The 19,236-nt window shown below is 39.3% G+C and overlaps 1 non-coding gene across 1 annotated transcript; it reads left to right on the forward strand.

Moving 5' to 3' along the window:
* The first annotated feature begins 18,140 nt into the window (after positions 1-18,140).
* On the forward strand, positions 18,141-18,247 carry LOC131170184 (small nucleolar RNA R71). Its single transcript, XR_009141121.1, has one exon. It is a non-coding gene; the product is annotated as a small nucleolar RNA R71 (small nucleolar RNA).
* Positions 18,248-19,236: the final 989 nt, after the last annotated feature.

Below are 19,236 nucleotides of genomic sequence, written 5' to 3' on the forward strand. Positions count from 1 at the left end.
CAGGGGGATTTTTCCTTCTTCCTTTTTTGTTTTTTTTTTTTAAGACGAAGAGTGATGTGGGAAATAAGACAATCAAGATAAGCAAAATGGTTAAACAATAATTAACACATTATGACTTTCAAATTTTGTAAGTTAAACCCCCTAATTACGATTTTAATTTACAAGACCACAAAATTAAATCCGCTTTTGGACCTCTAAACTAGGGTTAAGGTGAAAAAGTGTCCCCAGTGGAGTCGCCAAGCTGTCGCAAGGTAATTTGCAGTTGCCTCGATGAAGCTCTTCACCGAAGTGGGTAAAGTGAGGAGTCGCCACTTTAATTTTGAGGGAATTTAAAGAAAATCATTTGTGAAAATAGATTAAAAAAAACCACTTCGAAAATAGAAATTCTAGGTTCAAGGTCCGTATACAGGCGGGGAAGGTGTTAGGCACCCTGCCTTGTCTCTCAACGAGGGTAAACATATTTAATGATATGCTCTTTATAGGTTAAAAAGATAATTAGAGGGTTAGGATAGTGATGATGTTAATCCTTTGTACGGCATAAAGGAATATTTGATATTTCACTTATTTTGGGTTGCCCAAGAACACGAGTTCACAAGATGGCCCTTTAGTGAATAGGTATCGAGTAAAGTTATCTTGTGTATTGGAGTTGTGTTATTTTAATTTGGATTTTATTAAGAGAGCTCGAATAAGAAGTTTCTACCGCTCTCTAGGTATGTTTTTTAGAGTTTTAAGCAGGAGATTTCAGATACGAACTCTCCTCTGAACTTCGTGTACATTATTAAGATTTTGGAGAAAATCGGGTAAGAACTCTCTCTCGATCTCCTAAAATATTTTGTTTAAAATTTTGAGTAAAGGGTCTCGGATAAGAACTCTCCTTCAATCTCCGTGTTTTATTTAAATTTGAATGAGAATCGGGTTTAAAGTTTTGAGTGAAGGATCTCGGATAAGAACTCTCCTCCGATCTCCGCCTATTAAAATTTTTGACTGAGAATCGGGTAAGAACTCTCTCCCGATCTCTTAAAGTATTCGGTTTGAAGTTTTAAGTGGAGGATCTCGGATAAGAACTCTCCTCCGATCTCCGTGTTTTATTTAAATTTTGAATAAGAATCAGGTAAGAACTCTCCCCCGATCTCTTAAAGTGTTTGTTAGGATCGTATATCGTAAGGACCTTGAACTAAGGATTCTGGATCCTGAAGGCACCAGAAACCCGCGCAAAGCTTCTCTTAACTCACTGATGCCTTATAACTAAAGGGTGGATATAAGACCGAACTTCTCGCCGATCGCCTATGTGATTGCCTTATTAGAGCTCTTTGACTGGCGATATCCGATCTCTTTTGGTTACTAGTCCGGGACTCGATCTCATCTTGATTCCCACTCTATTATGTTATCTTCTGGGCTCATTTCGTAGCCTGACCTCATAACTTATTCCTCTGATTTACTATTCGGCCTTTTGTTATTTTTATTTGTTCGAAAACTTTCACGTTAAGATACTTCTACCAATATTTTTTAAGTTACCTACAATTTTCCCACAACCAGAACACCTATTTTCAAAGGAAATGAAAACTAAGAAGAAATAAATAAAGCTTACGAATGAATAGAAGAAATAGACTCAGGAAATAACTATTGGCCTATATAATCTACGCTAGGATTTTAGTGTGACTGAAAATAATAGAATTTTCAAGAATAAGAATAGATAAAATAAAACACGAGCATTCAGCAAAATGACAGTCTAGACACTTACCTGTGAGAGGTTGAGGCTATTGAATTAATTCTGAAACCACAAATATAGTAGAGTTGAAAGCTGATGGTTGAAGGACTAACGCTTAGTTCGAAGTAACGAGAACTAGGTCGAAATGCAGTTGAGCCGAAGCGACGGTAACTGGGTCAGAATGAAGTCAAGCTTGGAGAATAATATGCTGACGTTAGGGCGATGAAGATGAAACTGAACAAAAAATGGTCTCGCAGAGTAATGAACCGACACTGAAAATGAAGAATTTCAGGGTCCAAAACTCCTTCAATGGAGATACTTAAGAAAACTGGTTTCTGAAGTTTCTCGATTCTATGATAGCTTAGAATGGCAAAGAAGCAAGACTGAATCAAATTTCAGAGCCTTTCCACTATAATCACCACCACCTTTTTGTCCGTCCCTTCTACAGTATTACATGCAGGTATTTACAGGGAACGGGTGCTCCTTATGAAGGGTCAGGATCTCATCAGAAAAGACGGAGGGTTTAGATTCAAAAGGACACAATCCGACGTCTGAGAATTAAAGAGAATCAAAATGGAGGGTTGAGATTTCATTCAGAACATCCATCCTTTCTTCTCTTAATCCAACGGCTCAGGTCTTGCCTTACAAGATGGATCCGAGGGCTGGGAATGAAAAGTGCCGATCTTGTTGTCTACTTTTTGATCTAAGGGCTCTAGGTTCATCCTTACAAGTATGATCAACGGTGGAGATCGAGGTGTATAGAACTGCCATAACTGTTTTGGCGTCTATCAACTAGGTAGGCATTTCTGCAACTGAGGTGTGCGGTGAAGATTTAATCCGCCTGCAATGCTTTAACTAACTCAACTCTGATTATGAAGAGAGTTGATTGAAAGTTATTTTAATCCCTCCGTGCTTTCCGATCTCTATTTCTTTCACTCTCCCTATTATGACCCTCTCCTTTTCTGACCTCTCTAGTATCAGGTCCCTTCTCATTCCCCAATCTCTCCCATTCTAGATCTTTCTTGTTATCTGACCTGCCTTGGTCAAAGCAATTAATTCATCAGTTACCAATGCATACACTTCGGTTTTTGCATGCAATAAATGCTCAAGCCTTATATATATACACCAACGAGAAATCCCCTTCATACTTCACTTCTCCTCCTCCAGTTTCTCCATTTCTCCAATTCTAGCTTCTCCAGTAACAATTCTGATTATGGTTGTCGACATCATATTTCGGCCGATCACCGAAGTCAATGGACTTTGAAAATCGACCCCCCAGTCGACATTCTTCGGTTACAAGTGACTCGGTCATGAAATAAACCGATCCCACATTTAGTCGATTGTTTTTCGATCTCTCATCAAAGGAGATCGAACCAATATCAGGTCTCTATGCCATCCAGTCTTATTTTCGATCTCTTCTTCACAAATATAGTTGAAAGTCGTTTAGCTAACACTAAGATTGGGTTCCTCACTTGTATGTCTTAGACATTCCTTAAAACAAAGTTAAGGTTTTAGTCCGACTTAATGGTGATTCTGATCTTAAGAATTCAAATTAAGCCTTTCCAATTTTAAGGTTCTAAAGTTTTACCCGGTGTTTGGTCTCGGCTTAAGCCGATCTCGTGCTTACAATGTTTTTCTGACCTTTTATACTTAGATTAATACTCGCTTTTAAGTTTGATGTTCTAATGTGTTCAAACAATCAAGCACTCATACAATTTGGACGCTTTCCGATCTCATTAAGAAATTGAACAAAAGGGGTTTCATTTCATCTTAAAATAAAAGTGACAGGTCATTCGTCTCCAGGTACATTTTCATTTCGCTCATCCTCTCTCTCTCTTTTGGTTTCCTCCTCGCTCCCCTCTTCGTCTCTAGGAGCAAGATCCACCATCCAGGAGAAGTCTTCCCCAGGATAATGCCTCTCGAGCTCGGCTAAAAGATCGCTGTGTGCATTCACGTAAGCACCAGCTTCCCTCGTCACAGCCTCTTCTTCTTTCACTTTGAGTTCTTCGGTAAGGCGAGCGACGTCGGCAGTTCGGAGCGCTCGAGCTTCTCCAAGTTCACGAGCCTATTCGGCCAACTTAGCCTCGTAGGATTTCATCCGACCTTCGATTTCAGCAATATAGTCCTGGGCAGATGAACGGGCGGAAGCTGCATCCTGGACTGCTTTCAGAATTTCTTGCCTCAGAAGATGAGCCTTTTTCCTGACTATATGCTGATTCACCAGGTTCTCTACGCTCAAACTCATTGTCTGAGCCAGGAGATCATCAATGCTATATGGGGTCAGCCTATTCCGGTCCTTCTGGAGGCATATGGTACCACCCAAAACTTTGGCCAAGCCCGGATTCTCCCGAACTGATCGGTTCTTCTCTAGAGAGTGAATGAGGACCTGGGCACCATGAGAAAGGGTCCTCACAGTAGGTTGGGCAGACCCCCCTTCCGCACTTGAAGAAATAGGTAGAGGTGGTGGTTCTTCTTGTCGAGGAGGATAAGGAGCTACCTCTACTTCTGGGATCGATTGTCCCAAAGGTCGGGACGAGTCTCCCAGCACTTCTCCCGAATCTCGCCTTGGCGCCTGTGATGCCACGGCGATCTTCATTTCTCATACCTTTTGAGAGGCTTCTCTTTTTCGTTTGCGGCTCTCCTTTGCGCCTTCGCCTCCAGCCATTTCTGCACAGAAAAACAGTTAGTGAGATTACCTAAGTCGGGAGACTAAAGATTTAGGTTATATCGATCCCGGGTCCAAGGTCAGAGATCTGCAGTTCATAATCTTCATTGGCGATTATCTGAATCAACCACCATCTCAGTTCGGCCATAACAGCGTATAAGCATGAATATTTGTGAGCGGCCACCTGATCCTTTAATTCCATTACCATGGCACCCTCGTCCCTATTAAAGGCGATCTTCTTTGGAATTGATGGGACCAGATATTGCCAACTATGGGGAAAACCCTCAAAACTGCTCGGAATCTTGCTCCTCAACATAAAGAAGCGATTCTTCTAATTCTTCAGTGAAGAGGGGAGGTCGGTAAAAAGCACGCAATGCAGTTTGGCTTGGAAGAACCAGTATTCATCGCCCTTTCGACGAGTAAGCCTATGCAACTTGGTAAAAACTTTGCTGTAGGCTCAAGCTTTTTGGCCGGGCATAAGCCTTTAAAAGCCACCAGAATTTGCCATGAGTTCGGATGCACTTGGGCTACACATACGTGGTGGAACTTCAGAACGTCCTTAAAGAAGTCATCAAGGGGGAACCAAAAGTCCGGCTTTTAATTGCTCTTCATACACCATGATCGCATCATTTTCTTCAAAGAAGTGATCGGCTCGGAGATCACCATGGCATCTGATAAGCTCGTAAGAGTCGGTCCAAAGGTTGTACTCTTGATTAATGGATTGTAGATCGGTTTCCTGGAGGATTGACGGCAACTCGTCCACAGGAAGATTTTCTCTCCCAGAGGAAGATGTTTGTCTTGATTGGGCCGCTCGACCGTGGGCTGAAGCAGAGGTCGTAGGAGGCTCAGGTCGCCCACTTGGCCTGACCACCTCAACTTCGTCCGATGTCCACGAGATATGGACGGAGGGGGGGCTCGCCGCTCTCTGACCCTCGGCACCGCTCATTTTCACAGAAAAACAAAAGAGGTTTAACTAAAAAAGGATCAAAACCCTTACTGGAATGTGGTCGGTGCCGAAAAAAACTTGAAGAAACGAGAGAATGTTGAAGTTGCTAGTAGAGCGCTGAAAGTGACATAGGGGAGCAACTGATGGACCCTTCCCCTATTTATACCCGTTTGAGCATTCAATGCTCACAGAGTCCCAAGCAACGCATCGGTTAGCGGAATCAGCCTGCTTTCCTGATACGTCACGGGAAGGTTCCAGAAACACAATAAATAAAATCGAATAAAATGAGATTGGTTAGTTAGGGCTGTTAGATTGGGCAAATGTTCAAAGTCACAGATCGACTAATGACGATTTAGTTAGAGATCAGATCGGATATGCACATTAGAGATAGGAAAAATAACCAATGCAATAATTAAATAATAACCTTCAAATAAAATTTCATTTCATTTCCAAAAGTTCAGATTACATCATTTGGGTGATCCCAAGAGAATGGATTACATCATAGAACCTTTAAAGATCATATTACATCATTTGGGCGATCTCTAAAGATCAGCACTACATCTTACCTAGTAAGGACCTATGTCAAAGCCTAGTCTTGTGGCTGAAATAAAAGATGTGTTTGATCAGAAAGCTCGCCACAAGTATTGGATAGATATGCAGCTCAGATGGGGTGACTATAACTCTCATGATGGTGAGCGGAGTCATCGTCGATGTCATCAACCAGAACCGAGTTGCAGTTGGGATGCCCGATGTAGTGAGGAGCCAAATGAACTTCAAGAGGCGGTCACCGATATTAAGATTGAAATTAGCAGTCCTCTTGCCCGAGATCAGTTTACCGATTATATCGGTTGACCGATTCGAGATCGGCATGATCGTCATTTTCAATCCTGATCGGTAAATTAGTCTAGTTCCTTCACTGTCATTAGATACAGTTCTCATGATTCTCCGATCATCGAGATTTTAAATTTTCAGGCGAGGGATAAAGAAAATAGTCAGAAAAAGATCAAAAGCAGTCACCAAAGTCGGAATTGTTACCAGAGAAGCTAGAACAGGAGAAATGGAGAAATGGAAGGAGAAGAAATGAAGTGTGGAGGAGTTTCCTCGCTGGTGCATATATATAGAGCCTGAGCATTTATTGCCTACGAAAACTGAAGCGGATGCATCGGTAACCGAAGAATTAATTGCTTTAACTAAGGCAGGTTGGATAAAGAGGAAAGTTCTAGATGGGAGAGATTGGGAAGCGATGAGGGACCAGATATAAGAAAGATCTGAGAGGAAGAGGGTCATAATTGAGAGATCGGAAACAATAGAGATCAGAAAGCACGAAGAGGATGAGATGACTTCCAATAACTCTCTACATAATCAGAGCCGAGGTAGTTAAAGCTTTGCAGGCGTGATCAAATCTTCACCGCACGCCTCATTTGCAGAATCGTCCACATTGCTGACAGACGCTAAGACAGTTATGGCAGTCCTGTACATCTCAATCTCCACCGTTGATCTTACTTGTAAGAACGAACCCGGAGCCCTTGGATCAAAAAGTAGACGACAGGATCGGTGCATTTTATTCCCGGCCTTCGGATCCATCTTGACAGGAAAGACCCTGAGCCGTTGGATTAAAAAAAGAGAAAGGACAGATATTCTGAATAGGATCTCAGCCGTCCATTTTGATTCTCTTCAATTCTCATACATCGGATCATGTCCTTTTAAATCCAAACCTTCCGTCTCCCTAGAGGAGATCCTAACCCTTTATTAGGAGCACATATTCCCTATAAATACCTGCATGCAATACTGTAGAAAAGGAGGGGGGGTGGTGGTGGTGATTATAGTGGAAGGGCTCTGAAATTTAATTCAGTCTTGCTACTTTGCCATTCAGAAATTAGTTTTCTTAAGTATCTCCATTGAAAGAGTTTTCAAACCCTGAAATCCTTCATTTTTAGCCTATTCATCACTCTGCTATATTATTTCCATTCAGTCTCGTCTTCATCACCCCAACATCAGTATATTATTTTCTAGGCTTGATCTCATTTTGACCCAGTTTCCGTCGCTTTGGCTCAACTGCATTCTAACCTGGTTCTCGCAATCTCGAAGTAAGCATTGGTCCCTGTACCACCAGCTTTCAACTCCACAATATTTGTGATCTCCGGAGTCGGTTTGATAGCCTCGACCTCACACAGGTAAGTGTCTAGACTGTCACTTTGCCGAACACTCGCGTTTTACTTTCTCTGCTTTTATTCACGAAATTTTCATTAAGTTTAGTTATACTAAAGATCCCCACGTGGAGCCTTCAGGCCGATAGTTATTCTCTTGAGTTTACTCTTTCTATTCATCAGTTCACGTTATTTATTCGTTCTTAGTTTTTATTTCCTTCGAATATAGGTGTTCTGATTGCGGGTAACTTGTAGGTAATTTAATAAAATGTTAGTAGCAGTATCCTAATGTGAAAGTTTCTTTTGAATAAATAAAAATAATAAAAGAATGAATAGGGAATCAGAGGAAAAGTTATGAGGTCAGGCTACTAAGCGAGTCTAAGAAATAGCATAATAGAGCGGGAATCGAGAAAAGATTGGACCCCAGACTAGTAACCGAAAAAGATCGGATATAGCCAGCCAAAGAGTTCGGACAAGGTGGTCATATACGAGATCAGTGAAAAGTTCGGTCTTATATCACTAACACTTAAAGAGGTCGGGGAAAAGTTCTTACACTATCTTCATTCAAATTGAAACACAGAGGTCGAGGGAGAGTTCTTACCCGATCCTCATTCAAATAAAAAACATGGAGGTTGGAGGAGAGTTCTTATTCGAGATCCTTCTTTAAAATTTTTGAACCAAACACAGAGGTCGGGGGAGAGTTCTTACTCGATCCTCATTCAAATAAAAAAATGGAGATCGGAGAAGAGTTCTTATCCGAGATCCTTCATCAAATTTTAAACCAAACACTTTAAGAGATCAGGAGAGAGTTCTTACCTGATTCTTGTTTAAATCAAACAGGGAGATCGGAGGAGAGTTCTTATCCAAAATCTCCCGCTTACAACCCTTGATAAAACATATCTAAAGACCGAGAGAAGCTCCCCGCCCAAGCTCTCTTAGCAAAATCCAAACCAAGCGACACAACCCCAATACACGAGACAACTTCACTCAAACACCTATTCACTAAAGGGCCATCTCATGAACTCGTGTTCTTGGGCAACCCAAAATAAGTGAAATATCAAACATTCCTTTATTTTTGCATAAAGGATTAATATCATCACTATCCCAATCCCCTAATTACCCTTTTAATTTATGAAAGAGCATAATATTAACTCTGTTTACCCTTGTTGAGGGACAAGGCAAGGTGCCTAACACCTTCCCCGCCCGTATATGGACCCCGAACTTAGAATCTCTGTTTTCGAAGTGGTTTCTTTCTAATTTATTTTCACAAGTGGTTTTCTTTAATTTCCCTCAAAATTAAAGTGGCGACTCCTCACTTTTCCCACTTCGGTGAAGAGCTTAGTCCAAGCAACCACAAAATACCTTGCGACAATGGTGACTGCTTTTGATCTTTTTTCGAATGTTTTCTTCACCCTTCGCCTGAAAATTTACGATCTCGGCGATCGGAGAACCATGAGGACAACATCTAATGACAGTGAGGGAACCGGACTAATTTACCGATCAAGATCAAAAGTGACGATCGTGTCGATCTCGAATCGGTCTACTGATATAATCGGTGAATCGATCTCGGGCAAGAGACTGCTAATTTCAATCTCAATGTCGGTGACCGCCGCTTGAAGTTCATTTGGCTCCCCACCATATCGGGTGTCCTGACTACAGCTCGATTCTGGTCGATGACATCGACGATGACTCCGCTCACCATCATAAGAGTCATAGTCACCCTATCTGAGCTGCACATCTATCCAATACTTGTGGCTGGCTTTCTGATCAAACACATCTTTTGATTCAGCCACAAGACTAGGCTTTAACATAGGCCCTTACTGGGTAAGATGTAGTACTAATCTTTAGAGATCGCCCAAATGATGTAATTTGATCTTTAAAGATTCCCTTAATGATATAATCCGATCTCTTGAGATCGCCCAAATAATGTAATCCAACCTTTTGAAAATGAAATGAAATTTTATTTGAAGGTTATTATTTAATTATTGCATTAGTTATTTTTTCGATTTCTGATGTGCATATCCGATCTGATCTTTAACTAAATCGTCATTAGCCGATCTGTGGCTTTCAAAGTTTGCCCAATCCGAAAACCCTAGCTAACCGATCTCATTTATTTGATTTTATTATTGTATTTCTAGAACCTTCCCGCAACATGTCAGGAAAGCAAGCTGATTCCGCTAACCAATGTGCCGCTTGGGACTTTGTGAGCATTAAATGCTCAGACGGGTATAAATAGGGGGAGGGTCAATCAGTTGCTCCCTTATGTCATTTTTAAAACTTTGCAAGCAATCTTAGCATTCTCTCGTTTCTTCAAGTTTTTCCAGCACCGATCACATTCCGGTAAGGATTTTGATTCTTTTCTTAGTTAAACTTCTTTCATTTTCTTGAAAATGAGCGGCGCATAGGGTCAGAGGGCTGCGAGCCCACCTTCCGTCCATGTTTCGTGGACCTCAGAAGAGGGCGATGTAATTAGATCAAGTGGTCGAACCCTGACCCTCATTAGGTTCTTGATCATTGCGGGCCAGGCGAGCATCTTCCGTAAGAGAAAACGCGATGGATGAGTTGCCTTTGGTCCTGAGAGAAACCAATCTTCAATCTATAAGTCAGGAGTACAATCTGCAGATCAACTCCTTTAAATTGATCAAATGCCACGGCGATCATCGGGCCGATCACTTCTTCGATGAGAGCGATCTCATCATGGTGTATGAAGACCAGCTGAAGGCCAAGCTCTATTTTCCTTCGAACGAATTTTACAAGGCCGTCCTAAAGTTTCACCACGTCTCGGTAGCTCAAGTGTATCCGAACTCCTGGCGGACTCTAATAGCTTTCCAAGGCCTCAGCCGAGCTAAGGGACTAGAACCCACAACTAAAGTCTTTGTCGAGCTACATAAGCTTGCCCGAAGGAAGGATGATGAGTTCTAGTTCTTTCAGGCTAAGCCTAATTGCTCCCCCTTTACCGATCTCTCTTCTTCATTGAAGAATTGGAAGAACCGATTCTTTATTTTGAGGAGCAAGATTCGGAAAGGCTTTGAGAGTACACGGAGTTGGCAACACCTAGTCGCTTTGATCTCGAAGAAGATCGCCTTAAATAAGGACAAAGACGTCGTGGTGAAAGAGTTAAAGTCTCAGGCGTCCACCTAGAAATTCTTTTGCTTAGACACGGTGATGGCCGAACTGAAGTATTGGATGATGCAGCTGATTACTGACGAAGAATGCGAGCTTCAGCTCTCTGACCTCGGCCCTGGTACTACCCATATCTCTGGTCTCTGAATCTTAGTGAACTCTTTGACTTCTTCTTTGTGCAGATATGGCGAGCGGCGATGCTTCCAAGGAGAGTCGCAAGCAAAAGAGGGAGGTCTTTAGAAAAGTGCAGGTGATGAAAGGGGCCACCATTGCTGATGCTCAGACCCCTCATTGTGAATTTGTAGAGTTGCCGAGCTCTCCTCCCCATTCTCAGGAGCAATCGATCTCTGAGGTAGAGGTCGTCGCTCCTGCTCCTCAGCAAATCGAGCTTCCGCCTCCCCCACCTCCTCCGATCTCTTCCAATGTGGAAGGGGAATCTTCGGGTCCTACGGTTAGGACACTTTCTCGGGGTGCTCAACTTCTTATCCAATCGCTGGAAAGGAACCTCTCTACAAGGGGGAATCCCGACCTGACCAAAGTCATGGGAGCTTCCATCTGCTTCCAAAAAGATCGAAACTGGTTGGCAGAGGAGAGCATGGATGATATCTTAGCTCAGACAATGAGCTTAGGCTTAGAGGCCATTGCAAATAAGCACGTACTCAGAGAGAAAGCCCATGCCTTAAAGAAGGAAATCCTTAAGGCGGTCCAAGATGCCTCAACTGCACAAGCTCAGCTCTCCTCTACTAACGACTACATTGCCAGAATGGAAGATCGGATGAAGCATTATGAGGAGAGGATAGCGGAGGTGGAGCGAGAACTTGAAGACTCCCGAGCTAGTCAGTCTGTCGATCTCGCTCGTTATGCTGAAGACCTTCGGGCGAAGGAGGAAGAGCTCCGAGCCAAGGATGACGAACTCCAAGCTAAGGAAGAGGAGAGCACCACAAAGGAGGCTGGGGCTTATGTAAACGCCCATAATGACCTTCTGGCTGAGCTGAGGAAGCGATATCCTAAAGAGGACTTCTACTGGATGAATGAGCTCACCCCAGAGGTTGAAGATGAGAGCAACGAGGAGCCAGAGAGAGAGAGAGAGAATGAGAGAAATGATGTACCTAGAGAACAGGCTGGGGGAGACCCTCCAGCCGAATGACTTGTAAATTTTATTTTGAAATGAATTGAAGTCCTTTTTCTGTTCAAATTCTTGATGAGATCGGAAAGCGTGCAAATTGTATGAGTACTTAATTGTTTGAACATATTGGACATCAAACCTGAAAGCCACCATTAACCTAAGTATAAGAGATTAGAAAACATTGTAAGCCTGAGACCGGACTTAGCCATAACCAAACACCGGGTAAATCTTTAAAACATTGGAAAGACTTAATTTGAATTCTTAAGATCGGGATCGTCAGTAGACCGGACAGAAACCTTTAACTTTATTTTAAGAAATATCTGGGACATACAAGTGAGGAACCCGATTCTAGCATTAGCTAAATGACTTTCCACGATATTTGTAAAGAGAGATCGAAGGCGAGAATGGATGGTCCGGAGACCCATCATTGATTCAAACTCCTCTGATAAGAGATCAGAAAACAATTAACTAAGTGTGGGATTGGTTTATTTCATGACCGAGCAATCGATGTGTTCGGAAAAGTCATTTGTGATCGAAGGACGTCGGCTGGGAGTCGATTTTAAAGTCCCTTGACTTCGGTGATCGGCCAAAATATGGTGTCGGCATTAGGATAAAAGGGAAAAGTGAAATGCCCCGTGTGATTGTACATTAGGTGCTACACGAGGCATGTAAGACCCCTTGAAACTCTCGACAGGTTTTACATTTTTAGCAATTTAAAGTGCTAAGAACAGGTTTTGGTGGTGACACTACCCCCAGCATACATCATGTTGAACCCAGTGCTAAATGACTTGATATAAAACCTAAAAACGTGATCCTAAACACACATAAACCAAACCTAAGACACAATTTGTACAAAAATTTCACTCAAAATCCAATTGAAACCTAATTAATCACTAAGAACAATTAAAATCCATCAATCCACCAAACACAAACTAAAACATTACTCAACTAATATTCACATTAACAGTCACACCATAAGGAATAACACCCAAATTCAACCCCAAACTTAACATTAAAAATTTATGAACAAGGAATAAAATTTTGCTACAGATACTATTCACATGACTAAAATTCTACAGAATTGTACCATGAAATTTCACAAAATACCCAATGGCAAATATGTCAATCTCAGTGCAATACATCAAAATTAATTATCTAAAAAGTAAAATCAAAAGTATATTGCTATTAATTACCATGAAAGTTCCTATATTTCTCATCAATTTCCTCAAAATTTTGAAACAAAAATGGCCTTCCACTCCACCATGTTGCTACAATCAGACATAAAGCTCAAATTAGTTCAGATTTGACTTTGTTAAGAATAGCATGCATTATGGAAAACAAATATAAGGTTTAGCAACTTTCTAAACACTTATTCCTTCAATTCAACATATACATTTGCTAAAAAAAATCACCAATAACCTGCAGAAAGAAATTTAAATGTCAAATTTGAGTTGAATGGGGTATAAAAATGAAACAAAACAAGAGAAAAATTAAGTATAAGGAAAAAATTTTGGGGTGCCTCCCAAAGAGCGCTAATTTTAGGTCATTAGCTTGACCATCCTTAATTTAGTGAATTGGTGGATCATCAAGGAAACAACTTATTCCCTTCTCAATTGGCTGGCCTGTGATATAAATCTTGAGCCTTTGACCATTAACTTTAAAAAGGCCAGAATTTTCACTCCAAGTATCCACAGCTCCATGGGGATAAACTTTCACAACCTTGAAAGGACCAGACCATCTTGATTTCAACTTCCCAGGAAAAAGTCTAAGTCTAGAATTATACAATAAAACCAGGTCACCCTCTTTAAACTCCTTCCTTTTAATATACTTATCATGCCAAAATCTAGCCATTTCCTTAAAAATCCTATCATTCTCATAGGCATCTAACCTTATTTCTTCAAGTTCGTTTAATTAAAGTAATCTTTTTTTCTCCAGCACTTTTTAAGTCAAAATTCAAAGTTCGGATTACCCAATATGCTTTGTGTTCCAACTCAACTGGAAAATGACATGATTTCCCATAAACTAGCTTAAAAGGTGTAGTTCCAATGAGTGTCTTATAAGTTGTCCTGTATGCCCATAATGCATCATTTAGCCTCAATAACCAATCCTTCCTTGAATGATTAATAATTTTTTTTCAAAATTCTCTTCAATTCCCTATTAGATACTTTAACTTGCTCACTGGTCTGAGGATGGTAAGATGCAGCTACCTTATGAGTAAACTCATATTTCTTTAAAAGATGTTCAAACTGTTTATTACAGAAATGAGATCCACCATCACTGATTATAGCTCTTGGAGATCCAAATCTAGTGAAAAAAAACTTCTTCAAAAATTTTACTACTACCCTTGCATCATTTGTAGGGGAAGCAATTGCCTCAACCCATTTTGACACATAATCTACACCTACTAAAATGTATTTATTCCCAAAAGATGATGGGAATGGTCCCATGAAATCTATGCCCCAAACATCAAATAACACAATCTCCAAAATTTCTTGTTGTGGCATTTCATTTTTTCTTGAAATATTCCCCACTCTTTGACATCTATCACATCTTAAAATAAATTCTCTCACAATTTTAAACATGTGTGGCCAATAAAATCCAGCTTGAAGTACCTTAGCCACTGTTTTATTCACACTGAAATGACCTTCATAATCAGAAGAATGATAATGCTCTAAAATGTTTTCTATTTCCTCTTCAGGCACACACCTTCTAACTAGGCCATCATTACATCTCTTGAATAACAATGGATCCTCCGATGTTAAAATTTCACATCATGCAAGAATTTTTTTCCTCTGTTGATAGCTCAAATCTAGTGAGAGAACTCCACATGACAGGTAATTGACAAAATCTGTAAACCATGGCAATGCAGTAATAACAACTAGTAATTGCTCATTTGAGAAGAACTCGTTAATTGGCAATTCCTCTTCATTTCCATCTTTACTCTGCTGCTTAATCCTTGATAGATGATCTGCTACAAAATTTTCAGCTCCCTTTTTATCTTTAATTTGTAAATCAAACTCCTGTAGTAATAGAACCCATCTTATCAGTCTTGGCTTTGCTTCCTTTTTATTCATTAAATATCTTATGGCAGCATGGTCTGTATAGACAATCACTTTTGATCCAACTAGATAGAACCTAAACTTTTCCATCGCAAATACCATAGCTAATAATTCCTGCTCAGTGGTGGCATAATTTACTTGAGCATCATCTAAAGTTTTGCTGGCATAATAGATTGCATAAGATCTCTTCTCTTTTTTCTGACCAAGTACAGCTCCCACAGTAAAGTCACTAGTATCGCACGTAACCTCAAATGGCAATGACCAATCCGGAGGTTGCCTAATAGGTGCTGTTATTAGAGCTTCCTTTAACCTATTAAAAGAATCAAAACAAGCTTTGTCAAAATTAAAAGGAACATCATGATTTAACAAATTTATAAGAGGTTTAGCAATTTTTGAAAAATCCTTTATAAATCGCCTGTAGAAACTAGCATGCCCAAGAAAACTTTGCATTCCCTTCACTGAAGTTGGTGGAGGCATCTTCTTAATCACTTCTACTTTGGCCTTGTCCACTTCAATTCCTTTATGTGATACCAAATGTCCAAAAACCATGCCTTCTTGCATCATAAAATGACATTTCTCCCAATTTAGCATCAAATCTATTTCTTCAAATCTTTTAAGCACTTTAGAAATGTTAGATAGACAATTATCAAAAGAAAAACCATATACAGAAAAATCATCCATGAAAACATCCATAATTTCCTCAATAAAATCAAAAAATATGGCCATCATACACTGCTGAAAAGTAGCTGGTGCATTACATAAGTCAAAAGGCATTCTTCTATATGCAAACGTACCATATGGACATGTGAATGTGGTTTTCTCTTGATCACTAAGATGTATTGGGATTTGGAAAAAACCAGAATACCCATACAAATAACAAAAATATGAATGTTTTGCTAACCTCTTTAACATTTAATCAATAAAAAGCAAGGGAAAATGGTCTTTCCTAGTGGCACTATTAAGCTTCCTGTAATTTATGCACATCCTCCATCCTGTGACAATTCTAATAGGTATCAACTCATTATTTTCATTTTTCACAACGGTCACACCTCCTTTCTTAGGGATTACATTAACTGGGCTAACCCAACTACTATCAGAAATAGGATAAATGATCCCAGCTTCAAGCAATTTCAAGATTTCTTTCTTCACCACTTCTTTCATATTAGGATTCAACCTTTTTTGATGTTCTATGGTGGCTTTAAAATTATCCTCTAAAAGAATCCTATGCATGTACAAGGTAGGGCTTATACCCTTGATATCATTAATGGTGTAACCAATGACTTTCCTATGCGCTCTTAACTCTCTCAATAACTTTTCAACTTGTACATCATTCAGACTTGCACTAACAATGATAGGATAAGTTGAATTAGGTATAAGAAAAGCATACCTTAATGTAGATGGAAGTGGTTTAAGGTCTACCTGTGGTGTTTCCTTCTCATCTAGCAAGGGTGGTTGTCCAACTTCATGTTTCAACTCTTCAACTTACAAAACTTAATCTCCTACAACTTCTTGAGTAGCCTCCAAAATTTGAGCAAAAGCTATAACATCAGGATTTTCATCCTTTGTTGTTCTACTATGTACCAAACAATTCTCCAAAGGGTCCTCAGGATATCTTTTCCTAAATTATTCTTTCACAATCTCATCAATAACATCTACCCTTAAACAAGGGTTAACTCTATGATGTTTCTTCAAAGTTTGATTCAAATTAAATTCAACCTCCTCTTCTCCAACTTTTAATGTCAATCTACCATTCTTCACATCAATTATAGCCCCTGCTGTGGCTAAAAATGGCCTTCCTAAAATGATAGGTATGTGATTATCCTCTTCCATTTTAAGAACCATAAAATCCACAGGAATGAAAAATTTCCCAACTTTTAAGGGTATATTTTCCAAAATTGCTACTAGATATTTGATAGATCTATTAGCTAGTTGCAAAAAAATGGTTTTTGGCTTCAATTCTCCAACCTTCAACTTTTCACAAATAGAGAGTGGCATCAAACTTACACTAGCTCCAAGATCACACAATGCTTTGTTAATGCTAGTGTCCCCAATATGACAAGGAATAAAGAAACTTCCTGGATCCTTCAATTTCGGTGGGAGCTTATTTTGTAAGAGAGCACTCACTTTTGTATTAATGCCACAGTTGCATAATCTTTTAGTCTCCTCTTATTTGACAAAATTTCTTTCAGGAACTTAGCATATGAGGGCATTTGAGAAATTGCATCTATAAATGGAATATTGATGTATAATTTCTTCAAAACTTCTAAAAATTTCCCGAACTGCTTATCTAGCTTTGCTTTCTGAAACCTCTAAGGATATGGCAATGGCGGCTTGTATGGTGGTGGAGGCACATACTTTTCCTCTTCTTCTTTTTCAATTTCCTTCTTTTTGTTTGCTTCCTCATTAACTTCGTCATGATTTGAAGTAGATTCATTCTTGTCTTCATCTTTTTTCTTCTTTTCCTCTTCTACCTTATCTTTCTTTTCATCTCCAACAATTTTCCCACTCCTTAGGATCACTGCCTTGCAATGTTCTCTTGGATTCTCTGGCTAACTTGGAAGTTTTCCTTGTGCTTTGCTAGAAGAACTTGCTTGTTGAGTTATTTGGTTTTCCAACATCCTGTTATGAGTGGCAAGCTGATCTATCCTTGAAGTTAATTGCTGAATCATTTCTCCTTGTTTCTGTTGAGCAGCTAAGAAATTCTCCATCATAGACTTCAAAATTGAATCTTGGTCTGAAGATTGAACTGGTGGTTATGGAATAAGTGCATTTTGATTCCTTTGTGGTGGAAATCCAGGTGGTACTCTATTTTGCTAAAAATTCTACTACTGCTGCTAGAAATTAGGAGGTTATTGATAATTCTGCTACTGCTGTCCTTGTCGACCTGCCCAAGAAAAGTTAGGGCGATTTCTCCATGCTGGATTATATGTAGCAAACAAAGGATTACCAACTGGTTTCTGATTATAATTTCTAACAAAATAAACTTGCTCATTTCCAAACTCTTGCCCATAAGAAGGAAAATCATTGATACAATGCATATTTCCTGCACCAACATCTTCTGCATGACTAGATCCTCCAATTGAAGCATCAACCTTCATGCTTAACTTATCCATTTTTCTTGTTAAAGCATCAATTTTGGCATTAAACATACTCATGGCATCTAACTCATATACACCAGTTGATGGCTTCTTTGTTTCATTTCTTTCACAGCTCCATTGATAATTATTGTAAGCAATTTTATCCAATGCTGAATAAGCTTCATCTTCTGACTTCTCCATAAGATTACCTCCTAAAGATACATCAATTATACTTCTAATTGCTGGATACACACCATTGTAGAAATGTTGAACTAACATCCATTTAGGGATTCCATGATGTGGACATCTCCTTTAAAGATCCTTATATCTCTCCCATGCTTCATAGAGACTCTCATCATCCCTTGGTCTGAAAGAAGTTAATTCATTTCTCAATTTTGCAGTCTTGCTAGGAGGAAAGTATTGAGCCAAGAAAGCTTGTGACAACTCATCCCAAGTAGTTATTGAACCTGGAGGTAATGAATGCAACCACTCCCTAACACAATCCTTCAAGGAAAAAGGAAATAATCTTAGCCGGATGGCATCATCTAACACTCCATATATCTTCAGCATGTCACTAATCTCAAGAAAATGTGCAAGGTGCACATGTGGACTCTCAGTAGGACCTCTCCCAAATTGTGATTGTTGAACCATTTGGAAAAGTGAGGGCTTCAACTCAAAATTATTCGCTTCCACTCTAGGCCTTGTAATACTTGGTTTAAAATCTTCATAGCTAGGAAAAGCATGATCCTTAATTGATCTGTTTTTGTTGTTTGTCATAGCTTCTATCACTTGTTGCTCTTGCTGTCTTTGAATTCGGAGTTCAGCTTTTCTTCTTTTAAACTCTGCTCTCAAAGCTTTAGCTATCTTTTCAATCTCAGGATCAAAAATTAAATCAATTTATGCACTTTTTGTTCTTCTCATATAAAAGATATGTACCTGAAAAATCAAAACAAGAAAATCTCAAAGTAAAATGAAAAAGAAAAGAAATTAAAATAAACAATAAAATGCCCAAATTAACCAAACAATCAATCGTCTAATATCAAACAAAAACAAATCCCTGCCAATGGCACCAAAAACTTGATACGTACTCCGCAAGTATACGGGTCATTCAAGAAGTAAAGAAAAGATATTGTCCCATAGAGATTTGTTGTTTGAGTACCAAACTATAAAAGTCACGATTATTTGGGCTATCAATAATTTGTGCCAAAAATAGAGTAAGAGATGCAACAAATTAAATTGAAAAAAATAAGAAAATTATAATGAAATAAGCAATTAAATTTTTAAGTACTATACTAATTTATTAAAATTTCAGCAAGTAATTAAAAATTTAATTAATAATGGTAAAAATTGATTCCAGAGTTGAAGTTCATGAAGTAAATTTTATT

The sequence above is a fragment of the Hevea brasiliensis genome, chromosome 10, assembly GCF_030052815.1.
Source record: "Hevea brasiliensis isolate MT/VB/25A 57/8 chromosome 10, ASM3005281v1, whole genome shotgun sequence".
In the NCBI taxonomy this organism is placed as follows: Eukaryota; Viridiplantae; Streptophyta; class Magnoliopsida; order Malpighiales; family Euphorbiaceae; genus Hevea; species Hevea brasiliensis.